Here is a 24,394-nt window from a genome sequence, read left to right as displayed (position 1 = left end):
ATTTAAATTTTAAGTAGGTAAGTAGTTTAAAAATACCAAATGGTAGATGAAGCTCAGAATACCTCAAATAAAATTTTAATTTTATGGTTATGGGTTTTTACTATAGTATATTACGTTACATTTTATTTTTACTAGTTTATTATGTTATATGCGTAATATATTATATTACATTTACATTAGTTATACTCTTATAAGATAGAGGAATGTAAAAATAATAAACTTTATATAAAACTACTGAATATCTGAACAATACTTTTTATTATCCTTTTCCAGAGAAAGAATAAGATTTCAAAGAAAAACCATACTTGGGATGTTATGACTCCGCCTTAAAGGTAATTTTAAGACTTGAACAAGAACGAATCGAAGAGCAACTCTCTCTCTGACGCAGTACGCGTTCCAATTAAATCTATACCTATATAACAAACTATTTGTATTAAATTAAAATTCCGTAAAAAAGTCACGACTATATATCCTTTACAGTCTATCATTCCTCTTTCCGTTTAATCAACCGCCATACGACAGTTGCTACGACAGGCTTGATATTTTTATGGTAATTTACCTAAGAAAATTATAATATTGTAAAAAATATTGCCTTCAAAGCGTAAGTTTCATCTAAACATCAGCAGCAGAGGAATAACGTGAATTTCTCCCGTGAGATGTCGATATGTGCTCAGAGAGCGATATATGTCGAAGATGATTTGATCGCGAAAAATTCGCGTGAATTCACGCGCGAAGTCGAAAACGACGTTACGTATCGGCAGTGATGCTGTCAATATGCAACATCACACGTGCGCAGTTTTTATCCGCTTGTGCACGGCTTACTGCCGCCGTTTTCAAAGCGCGCATTTTTGGAAGGTGGTAATCCCGCGATCGACGCAGCTTGCCATCGTGGCCGGTCCTCTCCATCGGGAGTGCTATGTGCGGTACTACATGCGTCGCTTTAGTCTGAAAGGCAACCGTTAACAGATTTGCAAAATACCCGTAAAATGGAAGAACTCGGCCAAAATCTGTTTTGTATTTTCTCCATCCTATCTGCATTCCAATTGTGAAGTTTGCGACCAGGCATATTTCTGTTATAAAGAATTTTGCAGCGGTAAAACGAACTCTCGACTACGTGTGCATTCCACTTGGTGCTTGCAACGCTCGCGTGCAAATCATTTCATCCTTGTTTAACGTTTGATAAACAACAAGACTGAAATGATGCTTGCGAGTGTTGCAAATGCCAAGTGAAACACACAGTGGAACATGCTTGTTAATGATTGTGTCCAACATCTCAATATGGACGAGCATTTCGTAAGTTATTTAAAAACCAAAGAACATCCCCCCTCTCTCCCCGCAACAAATCTTACCGGAACCACAGAATCTTGTATAACGCATAAAGCATAATATATAAAAATAAACCAAAGTTCTTCATTTTTTTTCACAAAATGAAAAATTTTGATTGATTGATTTTCTTATGCCTTATTCGTTTTGCGTCATGCAAGAATTTGTGCTCTTGTTTTTATTCTTTTAACGTAATATCTATGGCTGTTTCAAGTACAAATTAGCAGCGTTTATTCGATGTAATAAAGCGCTTAAGAAATAGCGTCGGTATTTAAGAGATTAGTAGCAGGAGAGAGAGAGAGAGAGAGAGAGAGAGAGAGAGAGAAATATCTCTCCTTTGTAGTTGACAAATCGAGGACAATTCAGCTGAGCGGAGAGATTGCGCGATGTCAGTTTCGAAGATACCGTTCCGCACACTGGCTACGGCATTCTCACACCGAGTTTGCTTTATTAGGCACGAGCTTGACTATATATCTGTTTATCGTTAAACCACTTTTACGGAAACACGCTCGGGGCAAGATAGATTACCGCGCCGCGAACGAGCGTTCTCTTTACCCTGGTTGCAACGCCCGTTGCAACCGGCTTTCCGCTCCCGGCGTAACGATCTCCGACAGCGTATCTGGACCACACGATGATATGAGCTCCTCTAAATGGCGAACTGGCAGCTTCGCTCAGTCGTTTTCGCGATAAAGACGCGAACAAAGTCGCTCCCCACTTCTACCAGACGGAGAATTTCATTAAGTCGACGATACTCGACACAAGTTGAGAAAATTAATGTTGGATCCTTATTCTAATCATCATCCACTGAAGGAGAAGCGAAGGACCAGCCGCGGAATTCACACCCTCTGTATAAGATTCGCGGTGAGAGAACGTCGAATAAAATTAACTCTATGAGAACTTTTTTTACTTTTTTTAAGAGAGACTTCGGAAGCCTCGACAAATCCCAAACACTTCTAGATTACTTATGAGTTACTTTTCTTTCTATAATTAAGGGGATTGATATTGGAGGGTCAACTGCTCAAAATTTTTAACAATTTTTATGACACATTGAATTGAAACGATTAAAAGTAAAATTTTCAGTGACATTTATGTAATATAAAAAATAAAAAAGATATATATTTTATATATTGACAAATATTACTTATATGAATACGTGATATATACTCTGCGTGATACATTCTTTTTATCGAGCTTTTGCAATAATATGTTGACTAATGACGCTATCTCTCATGATGAATTTTAGCTAGAAATCTTCAAGAGGATAAACCTCTATAAAATAAATCATATAAAAATTAACAAAATAGCAATTATTATTGCAGCTTTTATTAAAAAGTTCAATTTTTAAAAGCAAAGCTACATACAATGAAAAAATTAATATCTCGAAATAAAACGTTTCAACAGGAGTATTCATAGCATACATATATCATATATTTGTATATAAGTATTTGTCAAAATAAAAAGCTATTTTTTCACTCTTTATGTTTTACAAATATTATTCCAAACTACACGTTCAATTTATCACATTTATTCAATTCGTCATAAAAAATCGTCAGATTTCAAACATTTCTGACTCTTTAGTTGCTTTAAATGTTTTGTCAATTTAATGAATTATTATAGAAAAAATTGGTACACTTACGTATTACATTTGTATACTACATTTAAAACCGATTAGATTGGCAATCAACGTCTTAAAAAGACAATCGAATGATTCATATAATATTTATTTTAGAATATATCACGTATCATACGTTAAAAGTATAAACTTAACAGACATCAAGAATAGTCTTTCTTTCACTCTTTCACTGTCTTTCTTTCTCTTGATTTTTTTCTTTTCATAAACAGTAACAAAGATTCACAGCATCGCGAAACGAAAACTTAAAGAAAATCTCAATAAAGTACCAGTCAACTCTGGCATTCTCAGACGAAAAATTTCCTACGTCCCGATTCGCGCGCGCCGCGCAAAAGTTCGAAAACTTTGAAAAATTGCACATCCGTACGGGCCGACTATAAATAACAGTTGGCGGCAAGAAGCGCGTGACTTATGTTGTATACGACCGTGTGTCTCTCCCAGTGCATTAATATTTTCTCGGAATCTCGACAGGACTATGCCTTTTTATTGCAACGTACGCGCGATGTAAATCCAAACGCTCGTATCATACGACTCGAAACGCGATATTTCTTTTTCATCTGCCGCAGACACCGGCTGTCACCGAGCGTATGATCTGCACATTACCAGTTTCTAACGAGGAAAACACCGGCTACTCGGACATTTCAGAAATATGCTAGGTGTAATGGATACAATTTTCCAACTTAAGAGTTCACCTCTTACAGTTGAATTATTGAACTGGATTTTGCAAAGAATAACGATAATAAAAAAAATTGCTCGAAGACCGTACAAACAATACTAATTTTGTTATCCAAATCATTCTTTAAACTTCTCTTGTTGTTAAACATTAATTGTCAGATCTTTAAAATAGATCTACGACCACATATCTATAAAATCATTTGTTCTTCACGAAAATGTTGCATATAATGATATTAATGCTATATCATTCATAAACAGTAATATTTATAAGTAAAAGATTAATGATTTGTCACTACTGATACAGAAGGAGTGCCAATATTTGTTGCCGTTTTAATTTAGTTTTTAGACGGTACGATATTCGATATTCCAATATCCACTATAGTCTCCTATTTTTCAATATTCCATTTTTTTAAACCGATGGTATCCGTTTTTTCAGCTTTACTGAAACATTACTGACTATATTACTTATTCATCGTTCGACTAAGAGACAATAGCTCGAAAAAGCGTTGTCCCATCAAAAGGAATAACAGAACAAGTAAAAATTGAGAGGAGCGGAAAAATTTGAATCATGTTGGCTCGGTTCAATAATTAAAAGCTATATGGAAACTTTTCGATTCAAAATAAACGCTTGGTTTGAAATAGGGACTCTATCATTTATACAAAAAGTCCGTAGTAATATGAAATGACTGTCGCTGCAGATATTTGATAATGCCGGCAAACAGCGATAAATGTCATCGGTGCGCGGAACTAATCGCTCCTGTAGTTCGTAATAAAATGGAATAACGGCCGGTTGATTTCGCGGCTGTTCTTTCGGTTAAACAAACGAGTGAATCATGTGCGATTACCGGTCAAATCTATTGGAAGTAATACTGTGTTCACAGTGGCGCGTGCAAATTATACAGATTGATTGCTTGCGGTAATGAATTGCGAGATCGATGAACATTGCACTTGCGGCACGACTTCATGCTATAAATCTAAACGTGCTGCTGCATTAGTACATTACCGTAAAACAGTTCAACATAAAAACTATGTCTGTGACAAGTACATTGGTTACTTTAAATCGTGTGTGTCGCAAAGTTTCAATGAGAGTTTTTAATTAGTACGAACAGCCCCCTCTATGACTTGAATCATGTAAAATAATTCATTAACTTGATGTACGAAAAATTAATTCCCTTTACTTGCTATAAAATAAAAATGAAAAAGACATTAGAAGAGCGTTAAGTAATTTTTATCACGGTTTATTTTTAAAAACGTAGTTTTATTTTTACATAATTGTAAAAATATAAAACTATGTTTTTACATTAATATACTGTTTAATAAAAAACTAACACATATATCTAGACATCGAGATTATTTTCTCGATAACAGTGATAGATACGACTTCGATACGCAAGACTTTTCTCGTAGGTCTTGTCGAAAGGAATCGAAATAGTCCTGTGGCATTTTACCGCATCTGTCATCATTTCTGAGATAATGTATCTTTTATCTAGACTTGTGTAAAATTTTTTTTAGACATTACTAATAAAATAAATTTTTCTATAGTATTTTTATTATAAAATGCGTTACTTTGTACTAGATTAGTAATAAAAAATTTAAGAAAGACACGTTGTAGTTTTGAGCATCTTTCCCACGAAAAATTTCGTACTTCATCAATATACCTAACGACTACATGATCGCATTCTACAGAAATGGCAGATCTTGACATAGAAACTTTTTCATTTGCTTAAGAACGATATCATTTTCATTGTTTTCGAATATTCTTGTTTCTTTTCTCTAATTTTCAATAAATGTTAGGCCGAGTTTCGAATGTCAAAATAAAGATCAAAAGAAAATTGTTCTAACATATTGTATATACATGCATATATGTATTCCTACATATATTCATAGACATAAATATATGTATATATAAAATGTATGTGTATACATAATATATATATATATTTATACAATACAATAAGCTAACAAAATAACAAAAGATCGTTGCTCTGCTTCGTATATTTAGTCCTGGATGCGAAGTATGTACAGCCAAGCACGCTAGCCAGCGGATATCTACATATGCAACATAGGTTCTTCCGGAAGAACCTCTAGAAAAGTAGAGCCAGATGTGGCACTGTTTCAAATTGTCTTAAGTCTGTCACCCGTCGTTCTTTCCCGGTGTTACTCTCAAACACATCTTCGTCGCGCGTTTTCGCACAACAAAAATAGTTCCTCCCTTCCGTTCCGCAGATAAATTTTAAATAAGAGCCATCCCGGGATTCAACACAACCGACGACGTCTCTTTCCGTCGTCGGGATTTGTCATTCGTATCTTTATTTAATAGTTCGCCACAAAATTTCAGTGAATAACACATTTGTGATGCATTGTACCTTGAAAAATACGAGAAATATTTTGTATGGAAATAGTATAATAATAATACAATGTATTTTCTTTCATTTTATATAGAAAATTGGAAAATATGCAGAAAAAGAGTGTATAAAACTAATAACCATATCAAATCTGGCGTCAAATTTCTTTTAGCGACAATTTTATCGTATAGAGAATTATTTAATAATAAAAGCCATAGAGAGATTCTTCATATAGATGCGAAAGATAAAAACTAATAAAAAAATAATTTTGTTCTTTAGCTTTTTTTAATAAAATATATAATTTTAATTCTATATCTATTAATTTATTTGATTACTGTGAAGCTTACCATCATTTGATTTAAAATCATGATTATTAAATCAAATATTTTTCTTTCAAGTGGTATATAAGCCAAATAGGATAAATTATAAGAAATTAGAAAACTGGCTTTATTAATTATAAAAATAAATAAAAATAATTAATAATCACATTAAGGTGTTTTTTAAACAAAAATAAAATATATCTATAATTAAGTAAATTAGTTAAACTGTGACAGTAAGATATTTTCTGCCTGACCTCTTAAGAATCAATCATTGATTTTTAAGAAACAAAACACCGGCTATGTCTCAAAATAAATTTTATCTAAGCCTTTCAATTAAAACGTGAATTAATACAACGCAGCATATTAAAAAAATTGATTTTCACTTATTAAACCGCATCACATTAGCAAGACAACTTCGAATAATTCTTTAGTAGAGGCGCAATTATAAAAAAATATAAACTTCAAATATATTTAATAAAAAAAAGAAATCATGAAAACATAATAAAAAAGTCATAAGAAGATTTTAGTCTCGTTAAGAAATTGATGCCAATTTTTATAATATAAATATCATCATATAATTTCTCATATTTTTAACATACATATAACTGTCTTCATAACCAATTAAATTTTATTACTCATATTTATGATATAAGTATACTTTCCTGCAGAGGGTGTAAATAATTAAAATTTTATGTGCTTGTAATTATAACAATAATAAGTATATTGACCGCGAGAAAGAGAACTGGTATACTGATCATTAAAAGTGTAATTATTTTTATTAGTTTTTCTGCATGCCTGTCCCTTAAAGTTACATATCATAATATCTACAGATTCAAAATCTGTCGCCAATAGAACCAAATGAGGCAATAGAACTGCGGTAGATAATAAGGGGGAAGTGTTCCCTCGTCATGGTCGGACAATAAAATTCATTTTATTCAGACAGCTCTATGAACCATACAGATCTTAAGGTTGCTCCACGCCATTGTCTTCGTGGGCTATTTTCGGTGGCGTTGCCGTCATTCGAGATACAAAAAAATCGCTATGTTCCCCTTCTGATTGCTTCACGTATAAAAGAAATAAAAAATCCATGTCTAAAGAGTAATTACAGAAAAATATACCTATAATCATCGATTAATATCGTGCTATTATTTTCTCTTTAATTAAATAACTAACAGTTATTATCAAAAACGGTGCCTTTTCAATTAAATAATTTGATTGCATAAACTTACATTTATAGTAATTAATGAAGTAATTAATGAACAGAATCTTTGAAACAGTTCTTTTTTTTACCCTTTTTTATCTCTGTGCTAATGGGAACGTCTTTCTTCGAGAAACAAATTCAATAAGCTACGGGAAAAGACCATTCAAATTTATTTTGACGCTTTACTTTCGATTTACTTTTACAAAGGAATGATTGTATCTGTCACATTTTGTGTACAATTTAACAAATAAGTATATACACAGTTCAAAACTTTAGCAAAATTTTGTTTACAATTGTAAAACGCAATAAAGATTTAATTTCTTTAGCTGAGCTTATTCCCGTTAACGATGAATCGTGACAGGGTGTCTCTCCGTTGTTTTAGATAATTAATATCAGGTATATTACGCCAGTGGGGTAAAGTGCATTATGTACGTAGAGGGAAGAGAGGAGGGAAGAAGATTGATCTACAATATTCATTCGTTGTTATTATACTTGGGATACGTAATCCGATAACGCAGGACTAGTGCAGTTTCCCGGAACAATGTATTATAAAATATCAGCGCCGGATTAAAATTACTGAACTATCTATCTTTCGTACAGACCTGATATCTGCCAATTTGCGGTAATATCATAAAACTGTCTGTCATGCCTATTAAGATACTTTTATTTTTCACTAACGCAAGATCATAATATTAAATATGTATAATTAAAATTATTGCTAAAAGTATTGATTGTGTATTACATAATTAATAATTAGAATTAAATGACCATTAAGATATAATAAACAATTCATGATTAACTATTATAAGAATAATATGTGAGATATTTTTACATTATCTTCATTTATGTATTTAGAAAAAGTTTTTTACATGGCTATAAACGATTATGCTTTAAATTTTATTTTCACCACCAAACACGTATAAAAGACGAAAGTCGATTCTAGTTGTTTCCCGGTAGAAATTGGACTTACAGGAATAGTCGCTTTCTCGGTTGTGCTTCGCTAGTGGATTTATACTCGCGGTAAAACTATTTTTGCGACAACGTCGCATCAGCAGCGACAACGACTACCTTCCAGCGCTCGTTGCGTTTCGACAATGCTGTCAACGACAAAAGTTTCTTCGTTGCTGACAAAGTTGGCTGCTGCAAACGCAGCATCGTAACGACGTGCAACGCACAAAACGACTATGTTCAATAGCGTTTCGAATAAAATAGGCATAGGAAAATACGCACTACCGTCAAAGCGTAAAATTTGTTCAATATAGGATAAAAATATTTAAATTAAGAGTATAAAAATATAAAATAAAAATGTTTTATTTAGCTGCATTTAAAAATAGATACTTTCTATTGTATAATTTAATTTTCTATGAGCAAAAATATAATTAATTGATCGATATTGTAGATAGAAAATAATTCATATATATTTAATTTTTTATTCTCAATATTATTCTTATCTTTTTTCTACGTAAATATATTTATTTTGCCAAAAAATATAGTGAAGAGTCTGAACTTCAAAGATAAATTCCTTCGGAATAAATATTTTCAAATATGACCAAGTAGAATGGATTTGCACTTCTAAATTGAGCAAATTTCCTAGTATGTAACACCAATGTGAGATTCTCGCGTTTCGAAGAAAGGCGTGTGCATGTCGAGTTATCTCAGACAGAAATAACGCCGCCCGCAGATGAGCTATTAGATCAGCGTACATCTCGCTCGCCATTAAAACAGATGAAAAGTAAATAGGAATAATTGCAGGAGCGCGCTCGGAGCGAACGGTTCTTCTTGCGGTATTCTCGTATAACGACAGGATCAAACTCATATGACAAGAAAGTTGTTATCCGTATACGTCTCTCTCTTCGCTGTATATGTTATACTTTAAATAGAATATTTTGTTTTAAATATGATACGTATTATCAATTCCAAAAAAATATTTCTTATTTAGTTATAAATATCGTAGCACCTGTAGGCTGCTTAAATAAAAAAAATAATTAAAAACACGAAGTAATCTTCAAGAGTAAAAATACTCTTTGAGTATTCGTAAACAAAAGGAAACATTCCTATAATTTTTTATTTAATTTTTTGATAAACAATCTTTATAGTACTCAATCTTAACTGATTTCTACTTTTATATTTGATAAATCACTTCGAAAGATATAATTAAATATAAACAATAAACACATTTTTAAAAAATGGAGCTGCTCAACTTAATTTAATTAAGATTGATCTAAATCATTTAATTTAATAAAGAAAAGATTCTATAAATGACACAGAAAAAGAGATAAAACATAACTGTGACATTTTGTATAGGTATGTATACGACAGGAAAGAGCAAGTTTAGACAATGTCGTGCAAAAATAAATTAAGGGACTCGATGTAGCTTGACGCCGAAAGACGAGTAATTATGGTAAATTTCCACGAGCAAGAATGACAATAGCAATGTAATTATTGTTTAAATTAGGTTTATATCAAGACTGTCAAAGAACGAATGCATTAAATGGCAAATGTAATTAAGTAAATGTAAACCATTAAATAAGAAAACGTCAGAAAATCATTTATAACGTGAAAAAGGCCAGCAAATTAATTTAAATTAAAGTTATCTTACAGAGAGATAGAATTAGAATAGAAAGAACATCATTTATATGTAATTAATAATTATATATATATATCCGGGTCACATCGTTTCTGAAATGTGAGAGACATAAAATACATAAAAATTCAAATAAAATTAATCGTAACGTTTTTAAAAGCTCAACAAATTTTTTTTCAGTGCAGATTGTAAAATTATAAATCTGTAATTTAGTCTTTGTATTAATGTTTAAAAATTGTAATTAATATTTTATAACAAACTTCAACATTTCATAATATTAAAAATTCGAAAGGAAATTATTTCTCTCGGAAAATTTATGTTACTACGTTTGTTCTCATTCCCATTTATAACTACATATATTTCATCGTTAGATTAACCGAATTCTACACCTCTAGATATCGTGAAAGGCTTACATGGCGCTTAGAATCGATCAAACGAAGTTTGAGCGAATCTAAGCACCCTATAAATCTCCTTCGATTTTTGTAACAAGTATGATCGTGTAAAAACTTTTCTAACTTTGCCTTGTAACTTTGGAATACGGAAAACGTTGGGGGAGACCGATAAGAAAGGCGCATATCCGACCGTATTATCGCCGTAAATGCGGCTTATACGAATGCTTGGAGTGCGAAAGCTCAACAAGCGGATAAAGTTGCATAATATAAACTGTCATCAATCTAAGAAGATAAAAATATTCTATTTGACTTTATAAAATATTCTATGTATTCTTCTTTTGCGTATGTATGCTTTAATATTATTTATATAAAATTTAGATTGAAAGATTTTCAAGAAAATATTAATGGATAGATCTTTGAAAAATATATATACGAAAGAAAACTAGAGATTAAAAACTCTTTAATATAAAAAAATATAGTTTCATTATTTTAAAATGATAATATAATAATTAAAATAGTCTTTGTAATTTAACAACTTGCATTTTGATTTTTGGAGACAAATATAATATTATTTTAAATTGGAATTCTATTATGAAATTAATATTTCTATTTTTTAAATGTTAAATAAAGTTACTTGATTATAATATACCTATTTCAAGCTTTTATATTTATAGAGAAATAAAGATTAATATTATATAAATAAATGTTATATAAATAAATAACATTTTTGAAACTAAAATATTCAAATATTTATGTATTAAATATACAACCACATACATATTTTATATTTTTGTATTTTTGAAAAGAGAATTAAAAACAAAATATTACTAATTAATGTCATAAAACGAATACATAAAATTATATAGTAGATAAGTCTACATATACAACATAAAGTATTCCGCTTTCTCGGGTGAATTTTGCACCACGAGTCGTGATATCTCATCAGTGTCGTCACGATGTAAACGTTATATTAAGTTTAATTATACATTCAGCCAACTAAACACTGAGGAAATATTATAGTTAAACTCGAACATGTCGGCAGAATAAGCCGTAAGAAAAGTACGTCCTTATCTTTGAGGACCCGTCATGCTCGATTCTCAACAATGATCCTCCGGGGAGGAACAGAGGATGAGCGTGTCGACGACGCTGACAATGCCGTCCACGACAAGTTTTCTTGCGGCGAGGAACACGGCTGGATGCAGAAAGTACAACGCCAGTGCACTGTCTATGATAAAGCGTAAGAACAGTAAGAAACATACAACTCGTTATAAATATGTCACTGCTCCTGGAAAAGAATATGTAAACAAGAGGAAGTTTGCCTTTAACGTCTTTAATATACGAGTGTGGTAATGTTGTAACTTCTACCATTTCTCAAATGAAGTCTAATTTTTGAAAGTAGTTATAAGCAGGTCGAATGTACAAAATTTTCTCTTGCAAAAATTAGACTCTTTCTGTATTTTACAAAGTTTCACGACAATGCGCAGAGAGAGAGTCTCATAAAAGTTTTTTTTTTTTACATTTTACTCGTTCGTGAAAATATGGAAATCGCAGAATCGATAAATTCGGCACGTTTTATTGTTTGTCTCGCGCCATCACAAAAACTTGAATTTGTTTTTTATTACTGTGTTCTGTTTCTCCCCCCCTCCCCCTCCCTCTCCCTTATACGATAAATATAAATCTGAGTTATATTATCCATGTATCCATTTCGACGTAGTAACAAGTTTGATATTAGATTTTTGCTGCACGTGTAATGTAATCAAAGTTGCTACAACGATATAAATGTCATATATGTGCATACATATATGTATACATAGCTATATTGTATACCACTTTTACAGTAACAAGAAGTTGGACGTGCAACACGTTTCTAGCATCAAACTTCTTACTGCCGTCGTACGCGAAGCATCGATTTGCATCGAGATTGGAGAACGAACTCTTTTAATTCTTCAGTGAGCTTATAAAGATTCATCTGACGTTATCACGAAGGCGTCAACCTCTCTCTCTCACGATACGAACAAGTAAAAAAATTGAAACGACGACGGAGGCAGGGCGATCGCTTCGGTTCTTCATCACAAGCGATTCCTACCGTTAGAATCGATTATTACAGCAAGACGATTCGATTGCGAGCATCCAGGGACACACAGGAACCGAGATGTCTCCCTTTCTCTGTCTCTCTTTTAACTGCGCCGTGGGAAAAGGTAAAAAATGGTAGGTATCCGTACTACTCCCGAGCGTAATCGCGTATATCTCTTACGACTGTAAATGGTCTTCGTTTCGCACTAACGACCCTGTCCGCACTTTCTAAAGACTTAAATGGCGACGTGACTTTCGCCACAATCGACGCGCTGCCATAAACAGTCGATACATAGCCTCGGTCAGATGCAGAGCATCCTTGTTGGAATGTTATTTCGTAACTCATCAACGATAGAAAGCTAATTCGATATCCTTTCCTTTCAGGAAAATTGAAACAAGATCCGTTGTACTCCGATATTAGTTCAGCTAGGAAGAAGCGTGTTTTTGCTGCAGAGTACTCGCACGAATTCCTTCAATGTTGTGCGAGCGCGTTTTAAAAAATACATTATTATCCAATTTTATTGCCAATGGAAAAACAGAGTTCATGATAGATAAAAGTGGTACATTGATAGATAAAAAATTTTGTAGATCGAAAGAGTATCGAGCAAATGTTCGTATTATTCCGCGGTTGTTTGAACTAAAAATACCTGTCCATGCGTAAAAAAATCATAATGAGATTTGCGGTACGGAAAAGGCAAACAGTATAGATTTTCATCCGTGTACATTATGAAGAAGATGGAAACGCAAGCGGATAAGAGGTTGAACGAGATAACAACTTTGCGGAACGTAAGAAGAAAACGACTCGTCGGGTGACGACTCGCGCTGACAAATGCGATTGGTTACGATGTCGCAACGCGATGAGGCGACACGCGATTTCGAACACGCGCAGCGTCGCAATTTCGGTATGCAAATTATTGCCCGCCGCAACGACGACGCTGGGCGCCGCCGTTGCGCTCGCTCAAAAGTTATAACTGCATTTCCCGCCTAATATCGCCACGCGGAGCTAATTTCGTATAATAACGCGCAGACGTTTCAGGTTTAATGCTGGGTGGGCTTAAAGTTTTACGAGATACGACGCACACGGCAGATTTGACGTGCCAGGATTCAACGTGTGGTCAATGTAGCAGAATATGATATTTTCGTTTCACTCACTGCACGGATTTGATAAATTTATGAAGAAAATTATTTGATTACAAAAATATGAGATACATATGAATAAAAGAAAACTTTATGTATCACTAATGTACAGGAAAATTAGATTGTCATGCGGAAATAATATTTGCCCAACAGAAAATAAATTCTCATCATAAATGTAAAAAATGACATTTTATCGGATTACGTCAAATACATTCTAGAAAATAGTAAATAAGAGAAATATCTAAACTACTTAATTACGTAACCAGTGAAAAAAATGTAGCTATTTTTTTTAAATTAATACCAAAAAATTTTCTATGTAATCTGTAGAAAATGTAGTTATTTTCTTTTAAGTAATATAAGCTTTACACTCCTATATCTTGTTTTGCCTTTACACCTTTTCTTTTTTATATGTTTTTTTCAATGATTTATCGTTCCTTCGAACGTGACAAGACTCATTTTCTTAATCTTAATGATTTGAAACGGAAAAATCAGGAAGTAAATCTTAAGCTTTTAACTAAACACTACGTATATTTTAGAAAGAATAAATCTCTTCGAAGAAATGTAATTCAATGTTTAAAGAAGGTAAACATTTTGATTTTCAATTGTTACAAAGAACGAACCATCCATCTAAAAAGCTTTATATTTAAAAGAAACATCACTTTTTATCTATTCTCCATTCCAAGCAAAAGGTATCGACTGCAGGTGAGTATTGAGCGTATATAAGAAACCTTAACTGTCACCTCGAATTGCAATCGCCACTTTCGATTGGAAACCCAATACACAACGTCATGGACGTCATGGTACATTATATCGAAAGTATTTCGCGAGAAATAAGATGAATAATCGTATTTAGTACTATTTGTGTATTATATTATATTATAAATTCATTTCTTTTAATTCTCGATTAGTTAGGTAATTATGTATATTAAAATGAGAACAAAATGACAATAAAATGACAATTGCTTTCAATTATAGAATAATTACTTTGTCATTACTTACAACTAATTGACCTGCAAGTTAGAACTAAAATATAATAAAATAGAGATCAAAATATAAAATGTAATAAAATAAAAAATAAAATTTTATGTAAAATAATAATTGGTAGAGATGTTAAAACTTCGTGATTTTCAGCAATGTCCAAATTAAATCTCTCTTTCCATATATAATTTTTACTATGTAAAGCTCGATCTAAACCGAGCAAGCGAGCAAACACGAACAAATTTGCTTCTCAAATAGCGTTCATAAAATAGTAAATAAAAACTGCCAAAGTCTTGTATTGTTTCAATATTACATAAATTATGTACATATTAATTGAAATATTCGCTTTATTGTTATGCTCAAATTATTATTTTCTCGCATGGTAATTGCACGCGAAATTATATATTTCCTAAATAATTTCATTCAGCTCCTCATTTCCATTAAACAAAAACGTGCATTTAAACCTGTGAATATTTATTACATGCTCGCAACTTTAATTCGAAGCAACGACCAACATTCTCCGGTAACATTTTCACGCGATACTCGGTGGCTCTTTGGAAACCATCACATTGGGGATTAACTTCTATTTCTCGTTCGTACCATCCATTCCTCTTTCCGAAAGCATCGTTCGCAACCTTTAATTACCTCGCGGTGTACTGTATTTAAAAAGCATCAAAGTGAGCGTCGAATGAGTTTGTTGGCCACCCTACACCAGCTTTATCACGTTTACGTAATCGGTATTCCGAAGTGATCACCGGTGCGCGTGTGCATTTCAATTCCAATACAAATACAATCGAGATGATCCCTCTCACGTCCGTTTTCTAAAAGCATCGTATCGTATCTATAGACTGTGTGATTGGCTCCTCTCACTTTACCTTCTTGAAAAGCTCGTTGATCTTATTATAGATAGCATGAGTAAAATCGCGCACGAATTCATATTCCGCACGAGTGATTATATTCGATTACGCACAAATGAAAAAAAATTCGGCACTCTAGCTCGAAGTATGTAATCCCTAAGTAAATCCTGTGAAAATTTTATATTCGCAATCGAAATTTTAGATTCGATTGCGAGCTAATTGAAAAAACTGAATAAATGAGATATCTATCGGTAATAACTTTTCAATGGCAATAGATTATTAATAAATATATAGGACTCATGACATAATTATTAAAAATAATAAATTTTGTATTTCGTCAATGGAAGTTTTTTACCATAATAATAAAAAACATCCTACTTTATTATTATGCTATTGGTATTACATAAATGTATTATATTCTCTTTTGCGTTAATGTGCAATAACGTTAATATACAATAATGTATAATGATAGCATATTTTGGCGAATTGGAGACTTGCTTATAATATAAATCCTATTGTGACCTCGATATTTCGATATAACAGAATCTTTTAATTAATTTCCAACATGAACTATTAAAATATTATATGACATGATTATAGTTTATAAGATTTCTATAAAGAGGTATATAATTTTTCGGAAATTATTCCACAATATAAATTCCATCAAAAGAGATGGACTAATTATAAAAAGAATAAAAAATATTTTAGTATCATGAAGTCAGTAAAATTTTAAGTATAATCAAATATTATAAAATATTAAAAATCAAGGTTTACATATTTATAGGAAATATTTTATTGATCTCGAGTATCTCCGTCAAAAGTATCAATTTAAAATCATTCTGTACGTTCTTATTTTTAATCTATGTTTTGTTTCTATCTCCTGTTATTGTATAAAAACGCACTTGAAAAAAAAAAAGAAAGTCGTGAAACAATCCAGCGCACGAATCTAATTTTCGCACGTGTTCGAGCACAACGTTGTGCCGCATTCAATTTTTCCTAAAACAATTCTGCTCTTTTGTTATCGTCCGCAAATTCATATTTTTCGATTACATACGCGACCACATTCAACGAAAAGAAATAGAAAGACTAGAAAGAGAAAAAACAGTAGCAGAGCCAGTTTCCGCAGAGCTCAAACTATTGCACACTCAGCATTTTTTTTTTCATTTCTTCCCTGCAAAATTCTTCGTTATATAGAATGACCGATTAGAATCGGGCTATCTATGTATCTAGCTTGAACATACCGTTGTACAAACGTTAGATACGAAATGTTGGAAAATTAAATAGTTTCTACATTTATATAAATTAATATTACTTATTATTTGATTTTCCTTCGAAATGTGATCATAATACCAGCAGATAAATAATAATTGATTATTTAATTCTTATTTGCAATTTTAAATAAGACAATATCTTCTACAAAATGAATTTCTGTCAATAGAGAAGCATATCTATATTTGAAAGAATGTTTTAAGAAAGCAAATATTTGTTTTATTTTCACGATTCATTGAAACGATTATAATTTCAGATTTCTATAAATATTTCTTCATTGCGATACTTTATCGCGGGACAATTGTGGCTTTAGATTTCCTTAAACGTTTCTTCATTAGAACATTTCATTAAATCACTTCCTTTAAATCGCTTTAAATTTTTTTCCATACGACAACATTCATTAGAATAATTAGAACTTTACATTTAAGGGAGAGAAAAAACCTGTGAAAAACCAGAGATTGGAAAAGTTCGTTTAACTTTCAATCCCCAATATTTAAATATACCAATTTTAGTGAATCACTCTGTGTTCGTTGGTCAACTCATCCTTTCTGCATTGATGATACCACCTCTTTTCGCGAGATCCGGTGCTATCGCAAACGATACATATATACGAACGGGGCTCTCGTTGCGACCACCGGAAAAAGGTGCTCAAATAGAGAAATACCAGGCAAAAAACGGAGGAGAGACAAAAATCGAGACTATACCGAACGAACCGGGGTGGTGGCGCAGTATTCGCCACTGCACCACACGTTGGAACGGGGTGGCGAAGGGATGGCAACACCCATCGCGGACTTTTCTTTTTTGGACGACGCACTCGAAAACGCAATGTTTCTCGCTCCGGCGAATTTTCCGCCTCGTTCGTTTGTCTGGCAAACGATGTGAATAATGCCTCGGAATGAAAACTCGCTATCGTCAGGACGCGACTGACCACCTTCATCTTCGTTTCTTCGTATATTTCAGTCGATCTTTCAACGTCTCTCACTCTTTCTCGCTCTCGCCATTCATTCTCCGATCTTCTGGCGTCCAGTTTCCACTTCTCGTTTCGATTCACCCGAGCAACGGCAGCGGCGACGGCGGCGGCGGCGGAATCGAACGAGAGGAAAAGAAGGCCTTCCCTCTTTCCTCGTCTAGACTTCGTAATCCACCCAGTCATTATCTAAAACGTTCCGAGCGAAGCTACTAAATGCCATCGGTATCTTTCTCGGTGGCCTCCATCTCCACTGCTTTGCCTCCTTTGCCATCGCCCGCCATTCCGTTCTATCTCGGTAGTCGGTATACCTTCCGAGATCGCGCGAATAGTCTTTTCAACTTCGTTGCTGTGGAGATGTGTGGGTGGAAAGGTGCAATCGTACCGCCACGTGATATTTGCTTGTTCTCAAGGGACCAAGTGATGCGCGCGAAAATAATTACGCGAAACGACATAGAAGGCTGACGGTGTATGGAACTCCTCTTAATTTCAAGTATGACATCGCAGATATTATTTTTTTATGTGAAAAGGAGATGAAATAATATTTTAAGAACTTTTACGGAAATTTATACAATACCAAAAGAGAGCTTATATTAGACGTGTACCTAATATAAACATAAATATATTAATATCGATAATAAATAATTTTACATTAATATTATATATAAAAAGATATTTGTTTAAAAAGATGATCGCGCGATAACGAATTTTAATTTTGAGCAATCATAGAAAGATCAAAGCAGGCACATGCCTTATTGCGAATACTTGATAAGGCATTTAAGAAGAATGCAAGAGGAATCGCTAACGGCATCTCTGATTTCTTTATAATTTTACGAAGCATTCATGTCTTTCTTATCGCTATATAGAGCCAAGGTCTAAGTGGCTTGCCGATCCATTAACATAAATGTGGTATCATTTCTTTATTAGAGCCCACCAATCGGTTACCTTATCCAAATTCGACTACAACAGTTGATGGGGTTAATGATAGTCGAGGATAATGGCAGGCGCAGTCAAGGATCGAGACAGACTACGGGCGTAGCGAGAAAGAAGGAGAGAGACAGAACGGGTGACATGGAACACGAAGTCTGCTAGAAGGACTAGCTCTTGCCGAGGACCGGCATTCCAAGTGCCTATTTCGAGAATGACTGGATTCGTTTTCGGGTGTTGTGCCCGCGCCTCTATTTCGCCCTTCTTGTTGCCACCCTGTTCGCTTTGTCCATTGGAATCACGCCAGTTATCGCGGTAGTACAAGACGCGCTCTTTCTTGATCTTGCCGTCGGCGATACGTCGCTCCCTTCCCTTCTCGACATTTTCGTTCGATACCGGCATCCCGGCATTCGCTTGGACCACGGACACTCTCGGGCAAAGTGCCCGAAGTTTTTTAATCTCGAGATTCTCGAGTCCAAAATCACTATTCACTTCACTCAAAAACGTGACGGTAATTTCGGGGACATTGTGTGTACGTATTTCATCTTCTCTTCGTACGCCTCTTTAACTGACATTTTAAAAAGAAAAATTATCTTTAAAAGAAAGTTATCTTAATGAAGTCTGATTCTTTCAAAATTCTTATGATAATATCGTCCCATGAACATTTATATCAAATTGAAGTAATTTTCTTGTCTTAATCGCAGCTATAATGACGGAGAAACCAGCGTTTCTTATTTCGTTGCGATAACGAAAATAAGTTCCTCCGCGGTCTTCTGACGATGTCAGATAAAGAGAAATAAAAATCCGAGAGTTTATATAGAATATTTCAAAATTACGATCATCCTTTAAGTTCTGGATTCTTTATCTAATTAAGGAATGTTTTTTTACTTAATAAAGCTTTAATGTAATTCTAATTTATTTCTATTTCTATTCTATATTCTTATTACTGCTCTTTCAAATATAACAACGTCGTATAATTAATTCTCAAGTTAAAAGTTATATTAACGTGAAATCTAGTTAAACGTTCTAGCTTAATTTTACACTATACAGCTTTGTTGCATAATTTGAATATCCCCATTCATACCCGTGTTTAAGGATTAACAACTTCGAGACAATAGTTTGTCATGCAGACTTAAAAGCGCCAAACATAAAATGTTTAATTAAGGCACATAAGTTTAGATAGTATAATACTAAATCCTATAGAACCATGAGAATTAAAACCAATGATATGAGAAACAAGCTGTAACGATCAAGCTGGATTTTGGGTGCTTCTGTAATTGCGTGCGTGAATTTATATACTACGTAAGTATATTTTTAACTTTAGTAGGATAATTCATAAAAAAATAATTAATTCTCAATACGAGAGATAGATTTAAACTCGATACTTTTTTTGCTATACTTATGAATGACGAGCTATTGCATTTTTGACAATAGCTACGCTACAGTAGGCGGCAGGCAACATAAGAGTTCAGCAGTCAATACAGTTTCTGTTTGAAAAATGGTTTCCCTGTTTGAAACTGACCCGAAGAAAGGTTTGTTTGTTCAAAAGCGTCTCGAGCTGAATACTCCTCTACTACCAAATAGTCTAGCTTTCTGTGTGCACCATCAATTTTGCTCCGTTTTCGATACAATGAGATCTATATGATTCCACTTAAAGAAAAAAAAAATGATTTTATCCTTCTTCTAGTTTTTGTTGTTCGTCACGGCAACGTTTTTTCGACGCAGTCCGGAGTTCGAGCGACCTCGCTTGGAGATTAAGAATCGTGAAATAGGCACTAGCGGATATCCATGCCCATATACGGCACGAACCGCATCAAAATTCCGTCAGCATGCAATATCATAGCGGTTGCAGCATCCAGCACGGTAAAAACCTCGTCTCGACGCAAAGAAGCAAAGGACCAAGGAGAGAGCGCAGCAACGAACGGGGTGTGTACGGCGGGCGTTGCAGCGGTAGACAGCCATCTTAATTACCTAATTTTTTCGACGGCATCTTAAAGTCTCGAAGACAATTACTAACGTATATGACAAACTCGTCGGGTCTGAAAATGCGATTTAAAATTTTTGTCCCTTTATATGAACACAGGTCAGGAACCTGGTTACTTTTTTGGGGAGTGGAGGGGGGTCTATTCGATTCTACAAGGGACTAACGATAATCGGCTACTCGGGACGTGAGTAGCCTTGACGTAAAATGGAAATTCAAGTTAAAAACATCAGGAATGACAAAGTTTGAGTGAACGATTGTTATCGGTATATCAGATTGAAGAAAGCCGAGATATTGCACTCGAAAATTCAGAGTAATCAGAAATAATTCTGAATGATCAGCTGGACTAAAATTAAATTTAATTCCGACACAAATATGTCGGATCTCTTCTCTCGGAAATTTCTGTTGCTCGGCGCATTCCTAGTGATTAGAAACACATGCCATTAGCAACAGTTCGGATACCTGATAGTTTAGGAATTTCCGGCGCAATTATCACTTTGGGCACTTCCCTCGGTAGTAATGAGAATGCCTCCTCTTTAATTTTCTATCCCTTTGATATCGCAATATGTAACTCCTTTTTTCTTCAATTTTCTTAGAACAAAGCAAGATTTATTTCGCAAAGCGCGAGCTGCCATTCAAATTTTTGTTCTTCCCGGAATCTCCATAAGACCGACTATCCTAAATTTCCGTCTGGCGTATATAAAAATTCACGCGTAGTAGTTGGAATGTCGATTTTGCCTCGACACATCGACGTATTCGTTCGATAACATACAGGCTGCCTCTCCATTTATTCTTTCTTTTTTCCTCTTTCCGTCTCTTTTGCCCTTTCATGTCGACTACTATTCTGTTTCGATGAAAAGCTCGACCAGTTCGGGCGTAAACGATGGCGAGTATTCAGGAGTGTATTGCGAAAATTGTGCCAATGGAGAGGCAAATCGCGTTCGCACAAGTGGCTTGAAAAATTTAACTTTGGTTGGCGCATTTCGATGTCGAAACAGAAGTCGTCTCAGTCGCTGCAATTTTCGGACGATACATTTATCCTTAAATACGGGATCGCGTTTGTATTAGTTTGTATTACGTGAAAAAAAAAAAGATAATAGCACTCTGTTCGCGAAAAGGAGAACAAGTAATTGTTCCTTCTCAAACACATTCCTCTACAATACCAATGTACAATTAAGATTAATTGGTTCGTGTGCAGCGTACCGTGATAGATGATAGACACAGAAGTAATGTCTCGAGTACCATCTCACCGCAACGGTATATTACAACTCGCGCTATTATGTATAAACTGCAGGATGTTTGGAGAGTAGATAGTGGAGAAAGAGTATAAATCATAATTATGAGCTTTGCGCGCATAGCAATATAAGTAAAACCGCCCATCAAAATAATGCCGACTATCAAGACAACAGAAATCAGACGAACAGTTTAGAAGATGCTATTTGAACTACTCTCTCGTACTACTTGGGTAAGCAAGTCAGTCTGGATAATCCTATTTCAGGGTCTCTTTCTTGAAGCACACCATATTCTACATTCACTGTCAATGTGAAAAACTAACATCGAACGGACCAGGTAAAGGGGAACAATAACAGAAAAGAGGAAAATAGAATTCCATGAGAAATTTTCTCTCCGTGAAAGTGGCACGGAACGAAAACACGCTTCAAAAACGATCGTCAAAAGATCAGCGTAGAATCGACGAATACAGCAAGAGGGAATGACGATCTAGTATACTCGATACTCACGTTACTTTCGAGCCGGCGATTACGCTTATTGCAGTCGTCTAATAACGGAGGATTGTTTTCTGCAGGAGACGAGGCGAGGCGAAGCGAGCCGTTGTTCCGAATTATTCCGCGCCTTTGGACCTGCAACAGGAAGCATAAAATGAAATTAATGTCGTAATAATCGCGCTGCCGCATAACGTAAGTCAGCAAAGCCGCGCCCTTGAGACGCGGTTAATTCCGCAATAATTGTACTACACGGCAAATTATCGCGATTGTATTACACGCTTCGCGATACACGTGGACAGGCTCTGAGTGTTAACACCGGAAACAGACTCACTTTAATACGCGAAGCATAGTTATACGGAACAATTCGGGAGAGAATAGTAATAATGCTTCTGACATGTTTAGAAGATAAAATAAAAGAAAGTCACTAATACACCAAATTTAGCTAAATAATAATACACTGTAAAAAATAAAATATTAATTTTCTGAGACATGAAAAAATGTTAAAATTAACATTTTATTTTTTTTCAATAACTAATAACAGTTAATAATTTAGATAAATATGATACGTAAAAAGAAAAGAATTATACTAATATCAGCACGTAATGCATATAGATAGAAATTTTATGTATAAAGAATATTATTACTTATTCTATCAATATATTATTTTGTGTAAAAATATATAATGCCAGACATATGTATACAATGTTTGCATTATATTTTGTCTCTCGAACTTTCTTCGAACAAAGAGTAACGTGTATGCGGGTAGAAAAATAGGTCCGACGCGGGTGTCAGCTTTCCAACGATTCTTTCAGGCATAATCATGCCAAATCTCCTTAGCCGTGCGAAAAAACGCCACACGCAAATGCTTCATCAGTCGACATTCTCATCGCCCATTTAGCGTTAAACGCGGCAGGCCGACTCATCTTGTGCCCACGCTGAATGCGATCCTACTGATAGACAAACGGAACTCGTGTGAGCTGGATTTATCTCCAGCAAAGATCGCAGAAAAAACGGTTGCGCATTCACCGGCACAAGTAAATTTCTTTCGCTGACTTCCGAAAAAATTGCGCCCATGTGTGCGATTATATCGCAACGTTGGCTTAAGAACACGCGAAGCATACAAATTTCGTACATAGGGAGTCTCAGTATATCACCGGATATAGTTCTAATTACAATTACTATGATTATATACATACATACATATATATTACTTGAAGAGAGAGCGAATTTGAAATTAATTTTCTTAATAAGATACTTAAAAGAGCATTATTTATCGAATTGTTTCAATTTAATGTTATAAATTATAATAAATTGTAAAATTAAAAATTTCAGATCAAAATATACTATTTATTTTAACTTTAAATTAATATTATTTAAAATATTTGTTTTTGTTAAAATTGTGTAAAAAAATATATATATAATAAGATCACAACAATTGAAATAATTTTATTTGTTAAACAATTAAAAAGAATTTAAAAAAGTTTAAAATTGCTTGATCGTTAAAAATGTCGCAATATTATCGCATTTAGTTGTCACATTCAGTCGAGTTAACTCTCCACTTCTCTTCGGTCATAATCATTTAAAAGAATGAGTTAAGAGAGACGATTGTTTCTCTGTGTTCAATGACTTGTCGTTGAGTTATAATGGCTCGCTATAAAAACCGATGAGTATTATTTATGATACCCGAAGACCCTAGGAGCGCCACACATTTGTCCGCTCGGCAGGATGTACCACGTTCGTTTTCGAGACGACGACGAATCGCCACAGACAGCTTCGTCGACAGCATCGTCGTTTCTACCTACCGTCTCTCGTTTAAACGAAACACGTGCGTTCCGATACCGAACCCACTGAGCAAAGGCGAGGAAATATTCGCGTTCCGTACGTTGTTGTCAAAACAAAAAGAGATCAGCGGAAGGAAAACAAAATCGCACAGAGAGAGAAGGTCTATAAAGGAAGAGAATACAAATAAGAGGAATAAAGAGAGAGAGAGAGAGAGAGAGAGAGAGAGAGA

General features: G+C 34.1%; 1 protein-coding gene across 1 annotated transcript in view; it reads right to left on the bottom strand.

Annotated features, from left to right (window-relative positions):
- LOC108780074 (uncharacterized) overlaps window positions 1-22,460 on the bottom strand; it is a 46,865-nt gene extending 24,405 nt beyond the window's left edge. The window contains exon 1 of the mRNA XM_018547662.1: window positions 22,399-22,460. The gene's annotated coding sequence lies outside the window, so the exon portion shown is untranslated. The remainder of the gene's footprint in view (window positions 1-22,398) is intronic.
- Window positions 22,461-24,394: the final 1,934 nt, after the last annotated feature.

Source organism: Cyphomyrmex costatus, unplaced genomic scaffold (genome assembly GCF_001594065.2).
Source record: "Cyphomyrmex costatus isolate MS0001 unplaced genomic scaffold, Ccosl1.0 scaffold666, whole genome shotgun sequence".
NCBI classification, from domain to species: domain Eukaryota; kingdom Metazoa; phylum Arthropoda; class Insecta; order Hymenoptera; family Formicidae; genus Cyphomyrmex; species Cyphomyrmex costatus.
The sequence above is the reverse complement of the archived record's forward strand: the minus strand, read 5'-3'. Positions and strand labels throughout refer to the sequence as shown.